General features: G+C 38.9%; 1 protein-coding gene across 3 annotated transcripts in view; it reads right to left on the reverse strand.

The window, feature by feature from the left end:
- PARD3B (par-3 family cell polarity regulator beta) overlaps positions 1-13,312 on the reverse strand; it is a 415,652-nt gene that overhangs the window by 303,456 nt on the left and 98,884 nt on the right. The gene's annotated exons all lie outside the window — the stretch shown is intronic.

The raw sequence follows: 13,312 nt of genomic DNA on the forward strand, positions 1-13,312 counted from the left end.
AGCTAGAGCTTCCTGGAGAGAGAAAATAACAGGCTCCTGACAGCCATAGCTGCCACTTCTTGGCAAAAAGTATATTCTCGTTTATCTAGGCAACTGAATGAACAAGAAGTTCATTCAAAATGAAAACACAGCTGAGAACTGAAAAGCAGAGAAGCTTTCTAGTCTTCCTTTCTTACAGCCTCTGAATAAAAACTAAACGCAAGAGCTGAGCATCATCAGGTCCCAGACCCTGCAAGATGACTCCTGGTCTTCTTTGCTTTATCAGCTGCATAGTCCGTCATGCATCATCTGCAAACCGCTTCTGTTCAATGTGTCAGCTCTAAAAACAAACTCTTCTGAATACACATCCAGAATGTTTCCCATTTTTTTCCTAACCAAAATTCATTTTAGTTCTCCACAGCTTTAATTGAACTTCAATTACTAAAACTAGCCTGATACAAGCCATGAAGAAGAAATTAATATTCTACTAAATGAGAACTGTCACTCAGCATTTTCTAGGCTAAATGTAAAAATTAAGACTCTGAATAAATGTGTGCCAAGTATCATTTCATAAATATGCATATAATGCATTTTCCTCCTTATAAAAAGTGTTTAAATTTAAGACATTTAATTGTACATCAACATTTTAGTGGTGATCAATCACTGAAAATCAATGATCATTTTAAATAGATGTAGAAATATATTTCATTCAAATCCAATTACTTTGAATACATTTTTGTTTACTTTCAATTACTTAAGCCTGCAGTCAGTTCACTCACTCTCTGGTTAGGAAACAGGATCTCAGGACATAACCCCAGTAACAACTAGAGCATCTTTCTCTTCTGCAATCAACACAGTTGTTATGCTGACATTGAAATCAACTGGTAATCCAAATTTCTCATCCAAAAGTACATCACGGAGGGTTTACCCACAACCAGTCTCTTTGCAGAAGTTTTTTAAATGCCACTAAAATATTCCAATCCTATTAGAATGCAAATACAAAGGGTAGAGAGAGCACAATTAATACCATTAACATTCAAAGATGTCTTGGTCCCCATTATCAGATATTCTCACATTAACTGATGTTTTGTTAAATAAAAAAAGAATGCACAAATCCATTAGCAGCTGCATTAAAAGTGAACAAAAGAGGCAACAACTGCTGATATGATTATTCACATAACCCTTCTTGAAAGTTTCTGTATCCAAGAGTACCAAACACACACTGCTTCGACTTTCATTTCATAACAGATATGTAAGCACGTGTTATTGAAAGACAGCCATGACAGGGTCTCCCCAGTCTTGGTACTTTCAGCAAGCTTTGAAAACCAAGCAGTCATTTTTACCAAGTCTCTAGATGGTTTCCTTTAAGGTCTTTTAAAGCCGTAACGTGGCACTTTTTGGGAGAAGAGTAGAAGCATTTTTGTACAAGGAGCATGTCTCAGTTTCAACCACTCCAATGCACCAGGAGCATGTCAGCAGATGGAAGCGCCCATTTCAAAGAGGTGCCTGGAACATTCTCAACTGCCTGCCCCAGCATACCCTGTTCCATGAAAACTTTCCTTTACTGTATATAATGGTACATCACCCTGTTAGCAGGAGCAAGCAAAGTAGCCTGCCATTTCATATAGGAGGGAGGATCACAAGCAAAAAGCTACACTTCAGTTACATGCATACAAGCAGCACTTCCCACCCGAGAAGCTACTTCATTCCTAGATGAACATGGGTGAAAGGTAAATCCTGTATAAATACATTTCAACACGACCTGCATTTGCTCCAAATCCACTAGTCCAAGACTCTCAATTCAGTACCATATAAACAGGAATCATGTAAATTCACAGCACATCACTGTTGTAGTAATATTGCCAATACCCCCTGCACAAGTCTACCTTTACTTTGCCTCATCGTGGACGTGTTGACAAACTTGATTAGTCTACAAATCTCCCCAAAAGAAGATTACCTAAAACATTATTAGAATTGCTCAAAGATGTACATCCCACTCATAGGCTCACCAATATTTAATTAGTCATTCAGATAGCATTTCCTTAGGTATTGTTAAAAAAACCCCACAAATGATATCTTCTGAGTCACCAATAGAGGGAGATTTATCTATATGGCAAGTACTTTCTTCCACATCTTATGAATGTGAAGCCTACCAACCACAGCCCCTCTGAAAAGTCTGGCACTTCCACTATTCCCTCACAGATGTTCACATTACCAATTAATCATCACCACAGGGAGTCTCAGCACAGAGGCTAAGGGTTGAATATACTCACTTCAATCTTACTTTGGAACCCTTTCAATTTCTTCCAAAACAAAAACAAAATACAAATGAAAAAGCATTTTTATCCACACTACAAATTCCCTGTTAACATCAAGGTAAATTGATTTTAAGGTACCACAAAATCCCAGTTCCAGCTCCACTGCCATTGTATAGATTCTGATGCCTTTAACAAGATAAACAATCTATAAAATTTAAAGCATATACAAATATTGTTAAAGTACCATAAAAAACATGAACTAAAAATGAGCAGCTCTACTACTAAACAAGAAATACAAAGCATTTGGTTAGTTTTTTAATTAAACACTTTCTTACTATAAGCAGTCTATTCAGACAATATGAAGGACTTATCCATATTCTTAGTGGAAATATATTAATGCTATTAGTTTAACATTTACTATTTCAACAAATATGTAATATGTAACGGCTACATTCCAATTCCTTAATTATAGGTAAATTACCTAAATACTACATCTCCAACAGACAAACTGCACTGTTCATTAAGTGTATTTAATGCTAGCAGCAAATAATATAGCTAATGCACTGATAATAGAAGGTCGCACTAATAATCAAGTACAAAGAGTGTACTCTCTGTGTGCGTACATATATATTTAATGAACATTTATGAAGCACAGCAGAACTACCATACAGACGTATCTTCACAAACAGACATAAAGGCACAATGAAGCTGATTTATCCATGATAGTACAGGATATCCATGACAAGCCTGGAGTTAAATCTATTTTTCCTCAAGTCCCAAACTGCAACCATGAAATTACCTTTTTTTTTCCCCTTTACCAACATTTTTTGTCAATAGTTGACATGCTTTACAAAATCTTGATCTTAATTTTACATGCAGGAGAACAGATGTGCTATGTCAAATCACTTACCCATGACTGCCCACAAAACCAGCAAAACACTTCAGAACTGAAGGTCTGCTCCATGCACAGAATAGGCCACAACAGCCCTGCAGGTCAATGTGAGCACCCCTGCTGCAAATATCAACCTGTTCTTTTTAAAAGGGAAAAGAACTTCAGCTTCACAGATCCAGCTTGTTTCAAGCACAAGTGAGCAGCATCCACATAAACAGAAAGGCATTTGGAATTAGAAGTCTTTATTCAGGGTTTCAGGTGAACCTTGGGTTTTGAAGAACCCTGAGCTCTCATGGAATACACAGAGCTGCACCTTTGTAAGAAATAACATCATTAGAAACCACACTGCGTAATTACTCACACTTCAATTACTTGCTGAAATGCTTTACTGGGAGCATTTATAGTCATATCTGCAGAGACATGCAAATATCATTAAGCAGAAGCCATGTGCTCTCCCATAAAGCATGTTTTCCAGTTTAGGATCTCTTTGTGTGGGAACATAATTCCCATACCAAGAGATGGGAAGTTCAGAAATGCTGATTCATGCTGCAGAAGCTCTTACTCCTAACATCAGCATATACCCTAAAATAAAGACACTCAGCTGCAGGAGGGGAATAACTCCTTAATCGTCTTTGCGCCTGAGAAGCACACAAGAGTGAATTTCTTCATAAAAATACGCCTTTCTCAAGCTGCACCCATTTCATGATGGATAAACTCTACATCCTTTCCCAAATCTCCCACTCAAGTGTACTTTTACAAAAAGGGAATAAATTTCAGCAGTCTATAAAGCAGTTTGGTCTTATATAAAGCAAGCCGTCATCACTGTTTCTGCTAGTAGTGGAAGAGTAGACAGCAGTTATTTCAGAGTAGACAAAAACAGGCAGGAGCCAAAGCAGGTAAGTACTAACAAAACCACATGATCAAATTCTTGATATATACTACAGAGATCTAAGTTTCAAGGACTTCACATCCTCTAGAAACATTCCCTTTACTATAAACGAAATATTCCAAAACACAAAAAAAGCATGGAAGGGTAACTGGAAAAAAACACAGACTATGAAATACAGCTTCAATACAGTTTAGGCAAAAGTGTTGCAAACAACCTTTGTAGGAATTAAGATATGAACACCTAGATCATGCTCTAGCTTTCAGTAATGGATACTACTGGGACTTACAGAAATGTTAAATACTCAGGACTTGCTTAACAGCAACTTTGGAAACTGCACAGACATATGAAAGAAAACCCAAGAACTTAAAGGACTCCAAAGCACAAGTAACGGAAAGACATGAATACTCACCCTAAATGTACGCATATATAAAATGTGGCCCACAACTTTAAAAACGTATAAAGCCTGTATTTAAAAATGGAAGGAGAGGGAAATAAAGTACTTTCTCATATTCTGATCACAGAGAATGAATTAAATTATAAGTGACACCATTCTAATGAACCAGAGCTGATTACAATCTTTCTTTATGAAAAGGTATGCAAAACCAGCAAATAAAATGCATCAGAGCTTGGTAAAGATCAGTAGCTTAACCCCAATGTTATCTACTGCACATCTGCCACACCACATTATCTTCCTACTCAAGCATCATTTTTGCATTCAATATAGTAGCTCTATCAGATTAATGCCCAAGACATCTCAGCTGTGTTTCAAGTAAATAAGTGGACATACAGGAATATTATGCATGGCCTGTATCATTGACACTAAGCAAAGAAAATGTGATTAGCACCAAATTGCATCTGACAGGGGAATCAGAAAGCTGTCAAACACAATGACATGGATTCAGTATTTAGAAGGTAAAAGGGGGAATAAAGAAGCTGGCCAGTCTGGCATGGAGACAGCAATAAAACACAACAGCTATGATAAATTAATTCATTTACTTATGAAAAATTAGAGGCTTCCACACATGGCTCTCATTTATAATCTTGTCAATCTGGCAGAGTAAATAAAAAGCCTATACAATGCACAGTGGGAGGGAAGAAAAAGAAACAAAAGGGGGGGGGAGAAAAAAAAACAACAGATTTTTGCATTTAATCTAACAGAATAATTTCTTACATGAAATCACACACCGGATCAAGCCTTTGATAACAGTGATTAATGCAAGGTTATAATGTAATAGTGGTTACTGTGTTTGCTAAAGACAGCGCTAAAACAACAGGAAGGTTGAGATCAAACGCTCAGAAGCCATATAAAGCAAAATGAAAACCTCACATGCAAGAGATGCTATTACTATATCTATGAAAAGGATGGCAGGAAGAGTTAGGGGAGCTGGGAGAAGTAGGAGTAAATTCAAAGAGCCCAGTCCCTGGGGTAAGAACAGGCTAATACTTCAATACCAGCAGCTAATACCTCAGTAGCAATATGGCTACAGTCATTTCATCAACTGAGATCACTGTTATAATAAGGAGATCAGAGAAATATTGGCCTTTCAGAGAAATATGTCAATGATCACCATGTTTGGCAATTGCCAATTGGTGAGTTCAGACCAGAAAATAGTGAATTTCCTGGTACTGAAAGAAAAAAGTGACCCATATCTTAACAGAAAGGCATGGAACACTACCATGAAAACATAAATGCCCATGAGCAGCAGCAAGGACAACTGTCAGCACCAGCATGGAGGCTGGATTTTCACCTTCTGGCATTCTACATTTTGACTGATCACTGCAGATCTATTAAAAATCCCATTTATCTTTAGATAACTACCTTGGCCATAAAGTGCTTAGGGTACAACCAGTTTATACGTAGTCCTGAATACTGGAAAGGCCAAAACCCAGGGAAAAGAGTTGACCCCACCACTTGTTACACATTTACGCTATAGCAGCCTTAAAGGACTCCGGATCAGAAGGCCATTGTGCCCCATAAACAGGTTAAAAGTTGATGCCTACCCCAAAAAGCTAGCTTTGAAAGACAAGCCAGTCACTAGCAGCATTCTCACTCCATCTGCTACATGTCCACTTTATATGAGAGTGACAGAGGTGAGGCATCTTGCTGATGAGCATGCAAGAAGTCTGTGGTGGCACACATTTTGTGGCACAGCTGGAAACAGCCCAGACCATTTAAGACCACGACTGATGTCTTGCCCAAAACCACCTTCCTCTGTCTCCAGACAGCACTTGTGTGGAGTGGTGAAGAAAGCATGAAGAAGGAAAGCCTCACTTCTAATTCAACAGACTCACCAGCAGAGAGTCAGGTCTGTGCCACAGCAGCAGTTTTGTCAGGCTCTTGGCTAGCACTAGTGTTACTGTTTATACCATAACCTCCACAGAGTTAAGCAAAAATACCAGTAGCTTTACTGGGCTGTTTTGAAATCTGTGAGATGCTTTAGAACATTTTTTAGTTCACACTGGAGAAGCATTGCAATAAATCTATTTGCAGAAAACTATTAGCCCTGAATCACTGAACAGCTAGGGCTGGAAAGGACCCTAAGATCATCTAGTCCCAACCCCTGCCATGGCTTGAGTTTGCACCTTTGCCACATACCTCTAATCATTAGAGCTTTTTTTAACATGCATTATTTTAACTAAAAATTTTTCTTTTTGGTCTACAAATTAAGTACTTTGTATCCAATTTAATATATACAATTCAATGCACACATAGGTCCTGTTTGACACCTGTTGCAAATCCACAGACTATAAACGTGGCAAGGCCAGCTGGGGCTTACTTGTGAATTTCTGCAATATTCTGGTTCTCTTCTCCTATCTAAACTTAAGTATGCAACCCTTATGCTCATGGAGGCAGCCCTTTCAAATCCAGGCTTCTTGCTGGCTAGACAGGAAGATAACCAAAGATGGCCATTGCTTAAACACCTCAGAGGAAGATAGGTGAGCAGTACTAGTGGCATGACTGATTTCCTACCTGTTCATATTTAGAGTCCTAGTGAAAAATTACATGTTATGGAAATAAAATGGGCTTTTTCCAGTCTCCTGCATCTTCAGAACAAAACTAAACCAATCCTGTAACATTCCTATAGTGGAAGATTTTCTACATTATCACCTAGAAATAACACTTTTTTCTCGGTTTTGGCTGGTTGGTTGGGTTGGTTTTTTTAACAATACAGAAGTACAAGTAGTAAGGCTTTAGGATTAACCATTACTCCAGGTCCTCTGCCAATTTTCAGCCTGCTTCACTTTTCCATCACTGGATTTTACTCAACCTTTTGATTGAAGACAATCTTCACGTACTTTATGATACCAACACTCGATGCCCAGAAGAGGGCACAAGCGACCCTGGGGAAGCCACAAGGTCAGGCTGTCGGAGAACATTTATGAACCGACCACTCAACCTTTAATCGGTCCAATTCACAACCATAACCTCAAATGAATTTTTAATTCCTTCATATCTCTTTTTCACAAAGCTTTGAGAGAGGCAATTTAAAAGGCTGCACAGCATGCATCGGTGGTAACATCACCAGAGGAAAAAAAATCACTGTTAAATGACCTCTATACCTAAAATGTTAAAATCTAATTCCAAATTTTCATCCAATTTCAAGCCTTACGTAACACAAAACGTGCATATATACAAGCTCACGTGGCCCATGTGAACTCAAGAGTATAACCAGAACAGGAAGACGAAAATAAAAAGCCTGATGCAACTGGAAGTTATAGGAAATACTTACTGCGTCACTAAATCCCCATGCAGGATAATGCCGGTTAACGATAAGCTACTTCACATACTTCATACCACTTAACTGGCCTTTTAAAGCGTGTTAGAAGTACACTCTTCACCATAAATACCTTTTCGTTTTAAACTACCTGCTACACTATGGCAATGTTGTATTACAGCCTGTAACTGCCATAAAAGCCTGCCTTATGATTAAACCTGTTGTACTGTACCCTGGAGCAGTTTCTGCAGTTTCGTCGCTTTTAAGACACACAGCTAAAGAACATGAAGCATCTAACTTAACAGGTATGTTAAAAAATGCCTTTTCTTAAAACACCCATAGCTACAATCACAAGGCGGCATGAGGCAGGTAATTGCACAGTCCCACTGCCACTGAGAATTTCACAACTGGCCAGGATAAGAAGCATGAGCAGCTGTAATATCTTGACTGAGCATTTGCTGCTCAATTAAAATACAGTTTTGTAAAACATTTCCCTATTATCTTTTCATCTGCACTATTGTAAGCTCTTTAGCCCACAGGGCTGAGACAAGGAGCAGATCATAGATAATATGGTAATGCTGGAACAAGCACTTAGGAACAGGTAAAATAAGAATTGAATTAACCGTTCTTTACTTCCTTTCTCCTTTTATCCCTTTAATCTGTTTCACTCTGTACTTGCCTGGTACATTTCACTTGTTAAGACACTGTTCTGAGCTCTTCATCCTTTTTCCAAATTTCAGGAGAGGCGCTGATTAAACTCAGCTGCAAACAAGTGCAGAATTGCAGTCTAGGTGCTTCATTTTCATTCCTTACCCACAGGTTCAAGTAACTGCAGCAAATACTTAAATACTTCATAATATTTAAATCTGAAAATGTCATAAAATCAAAAATCTGTGTCATTCCAGCTAGGCACGGACTAGGGCCCAGCTCCTGCAATATTTGGCCTATTTAATTTAATCTGGGGAACTGCCCTAACGGCTGCATCAAAAACTGCTGAGAACTAAAGCTTTGCAGAGTGCTGCCAACACCACCCTACAAAAAGAGCAGTGTAATTCACGGTAACAGTGCAGCACAGCTTAGTCCATTCCCTGACATAATGCCTGCCAGCGTACATGAAAAGAAGTAAAAGCACACTGGCAAGTGACTTTCTGGAGAGGACATAGGCCCTTGCTGCTCACCCAGGAAACAAATCAGTGCTGCATGCTTGTGCTGCTCACTGATGCCGTAAGAAGGCATGTATAGCATCTGAGTGCCATAAATGCTCACCCAAGCACACCCAGGCAACATGAATTTGAAGCCCACTGAGGGAAGAAAGGATTAATGGCAACAGTAGGACCCCAAACTGTTTTAACCTTCTCTCAGGGCCAACTCAAAAATAAATTTCTCTATATTCACCATAAGAGCCACTACTTACCCAGCCTTACCCACCACTGACAGCACCCACTGTCTTCCCTCACATTTCTTCAGCACTTCAAGTGGCAATGATATTAAACAGACACCATTGGTGAGGGTTGGGAAAAAGAAAGCAGGGAAACGATGTGTGCATCTGAGCCCAAAACTCAGCATAACCCCCAGTGATTACGCTGAGATAAAAAAGCGTAAAAGAACCAAATCATCCCAGCTTCAGGCAAGTTTAGAGGCTAATAAATGCCTGGCACCCTAGGAGTTAAAGATGCAATGTGGGCTCAGTGGGGTATGCACACTGCACCATGTCTTTTTTGCAGAACTCAACATTTAAGGCTCAGAACAATGATTTTTTTTTTTTCCTTTGTGGCATGGTTTAAGCCCAGTGTCCAGGACACTTTGGTATCTGACAGCAGTCAAATTTTGAGGCTCCAAACAGCAAGAAAAACACCCCAGAAGAAAAATTACAAAGTATTAGCTTCTTCTTCATGGGGCCACTTCAGGCAGGTCTGCCCTGCAAAGGACAATGGAGTGTGGTAGAGGCCAGTACACTCAATCCTCCTCTAACCCTGCCAGCACAGGTGTGGGTCACAAGGGACCAGGAATCTGATGTATAACTGTGCTGTTTCACACAGAGAGGCACGATGACATGAGCAAGAAAATTAGTAAATAAGTAAAAAAAAAACCTGGTATCAGTGGCCTTGCCCCACACAGTCTCTTACTTTCTGCCATATCTGGGGCTATTGCCTTTACCCCTGGCTCCTCACTCCCACAAGTACTGCAGCTGGCCCAGTGCAGTAAGAGAAATGACACAAACACTCAGCAAGGAGGTGCTTACTGAATGCATAAAGCTTCCCTTAGTACTAAACATCTTATTTTTCCCAGTTTCTTCAATTTATTTACTTCCTATGTCTAGCATTATGATCTCAAGTGTGACCTGTATAGATTCATCATTTTGCCTTCAATGCAAATGCCTTAAAACTCTAATGCACTTCCAGCAAAAGAAATCTGAATTTATTCTCCCAAAGGCAACATGACAGCTCTTTTAAAAAATGCACAAATACAAAATTAATTACAAAGAAATTGTTTCTCATCTCTTTTGCAAACATCTCTTCATATAAAATAAAGTATTAGCTAAGTAATGACTGCCATGGAGTATTTGTCATTGAAAGCACGTTTCAGATGAATTGACAGACAAAATGGCAGCCAAAACAAATATTTAGCATTAAAGGTGAAACATTAGCTGACAAAATTAAAAAAAGCAAGGAAATACTAAGTTAAAGCTTTCTAGCTTCACTTTTCATGTTACAGCTGAACTTCAAACAGAAAGTGATGTTGCACTGCTCCGCACTACAGTAAGCATGCAAAATAAGTTCGGCAAAACAGAACAGTGAGCAGTGCCAGCAGCAGCTTTTGATATCTCTGCTTTTGTCAGCTTGGATCTAAACAGCAGCAGAACTTCGCTATTAATTGACAAGGTTTATGCTTTCCAGTCTCCCTGTACCATGGGACAGCAGCTTCCCTGAGTTCTCTGAGTGAACAAAAAGGTCCTGTCTCTTGAGAAGCAATTAAGACAACTGAAAATAGTAGTGTTCCACAGAGGGTAAAGCAGCAGTATCAGATAACTACAGAAAAAGCCAAACATAACTGTTTTTAAATTACAGCTGAATAATCCAAAAACATAATTAAAAACTCAATGCATTTTTCAGAAAATAAGCTTAGTAATCTCTTTATTCTATAGAAAGTGGTATTTTTAACCATCTCAGTTTCCTACCTGCTTGGAGCAATTGACCAGATACAGAAGCAGAGGCAAAGTGCCTCCGTAATTATAATCATCCAATATATGATCTAAAACAGTTAACAATTCCACTTCACAACTCTGGAATACAAAAGTATTTCCCAAGCACATTCTGACACTAAAAATCCTTTAAATGGGTAAGTCTACCAAAAGTCCTCTTTAACACAAATGTCATAAAACATCCTTAAGTAACTTCTTCTAATGCCTACTACAGAACAGTTCTTTTAATACTTCCTTAAAAATAAAAACCCAGAAAACCACTACACATTTCTCCACCCCTCTCCCCACAAAGAGGAACATTACTGCTACGAACAGTAGTGTACCCAAAAGTCCAATCATCTTGGCCAATAGCAATCAGACAGATTAAATTCATACTGGGGTTCAGACTGATGATAAATAGCATGCCAGAAATAATGTACAGAAACAACATTGGAAAATGTGCTCAGCACAAGCGCATGATTTTGTCTGCAATGGGTTCCTGTACAATAGCACTTTAACAAGCCCTACATAATCAATCTCATCTACAAGAAAATAATGAGGAAGAGCTGAGCACCTATATAGCATTCAGATGCCACAAAGGACTCAAGGCCCATCTTTCCATCCTTTAAAAGTCCCAGGCTTCCCTCTGTGCTTGTGCAATAGCATTACTTGCTAGTACTCAAGTCAAGGACAGACTATTGCGTTACTTACACTATCCCATTATCCCATTTCAGGAGTGAAAATACCAACATGAACAACTCATGAACAACTATTAGCTTGTGAATGTAACTGTAGATCAGTTGCTCCTGAGAACACAGTAGGCAACTGCAAACTTTGGGTAAGCTCTTTTTCAACACTACTTATTGCACTCGCTGCAATAAGCTAAAACATCTTGTAAAACATATGTTGTCCTAAAGGATAATACTGGTTATTTATAAAAATGGAGCCATTCTCTTAGAAATCCTTAAAGTTACTAATGTACTCTCTGAAAAGCTTTATTAGAGTTTATCAAGAAAATACACTGGCCAAAGCATAGGTTATTTCCAGTTTTAGACAGAAACTTTGAACACAGCTGAGATGCACCTGAGAAATCACACAAAATACCTGGGATGCTTAAATTGTCAAAAACCCCACACTGGTACCCTGACAACCTTCTGTCAGTTAAAACTGCTGAAGAACCCTCAACATACTGTAATGCAGGTGAATCACTTCAACATCTAAGGAAGTTTTGCTTATATATTCTGAGCAAGCATAATTTAAATCCTCAATCACTTTACATCCTCCCAATCTGAGCTGCTTAGGTAAAGCCATGCATTTCTGTTTTGTCACAGGTTACTGATGCCAAGGGTTTCAGGAAATTGTTCTTTTTAAACTCACTGGAGATCTGAAAAATGAGGTTTTTTTCCCCTTTTTTAAATATACCTGTCAACAGCTGGTTCTTTAGAAACCAACACTGAACCTGCAGTAACAAGGTGAGATTTTTTGCTTACTGGGCTGTGAGAATTCTGTTAACAGGGTCCTAAACATCAGCACTTCTCAAAACAGAATAAAAAATCCAAGTACTTCATTTTGCCTTCCACTGAAACTTCAAAAAACTAATTCAATGCATCTGTAGATTAAAAAACTCTTTTTTTTTTTTTACAGTAACACCAGTTTAGATACTACATAAAGGCAGTTTGTCCTGCCTCAGATTTAAAAAAACTAATAACTAACTGAACAAAACCCAAACCTAGGAACCCAAGCCAAATAAAATAATGAAAGCCCAGTTTGTGGGATTTATCCTGCAGTACTGAGAATGATTTCTCTGCCCTTTACTGCCAATAATGATTAGATGCACCTAATACTTCATGATCCTCTTGGAAGACCACAGAAGAACATAAATCACACGTGATCACAAACTGCCTTCCCCAAATCCCTCTTTCCCAACTCCCCCTTCCCACTCTGCAGCATGGAGCAAGGCGGGTAGAGGAGAGGACCAAAAGCAGCCAAGACTCCCAGACACACCAGTTGAGACCTCACATCTGTGCAGCCCGGTGAGAATCAGGCCTCAGCCAACAGCCCAGCAGCAGCAAGAGAGCTCATTAAACAGCCTGCCAGCTCCGGCCCTGTAAGCTGGAATCACAACAAACCATTCAAGGCAATTGAATTAACACAATCCACTGGATTTTAACTTACAGCTTTAAGGAATTTGGTTTTTAAAACCTAAATAGCTAAATAAAGCCGTATCACCAAGCTAGCTCCCACAAAATACAGTATTGCACCAACATTCACCCCAGGAAGAACATCATCTCCACTTTATTTTTCATCCTAAACTTGTACACTGGTGTAAATTTCAATGACAAAGGTGCTGGCAGCATGAAAACTTGGTTAAATAGAGCCAGCAGCAAATCCACAGAA

This window comes from Neopsephotus bourkii, unplaced genomic scaffold (genome assembly GCF_033783945.1).
Source record: "Neopsephotus bourkii isolate Nb327-2 ecotype Australia unplaced genomic scaffold, CSIRO-AGI_Nbou_v1 NB_196, whole genome shotgun sequence".
NCBI classification, from domain to species: Eukaryota; Metazoa; Chordata; class Aves; order Psittaciformes; family Psittacidae; genus Neopsephotus; species Neopsephotus bourkii.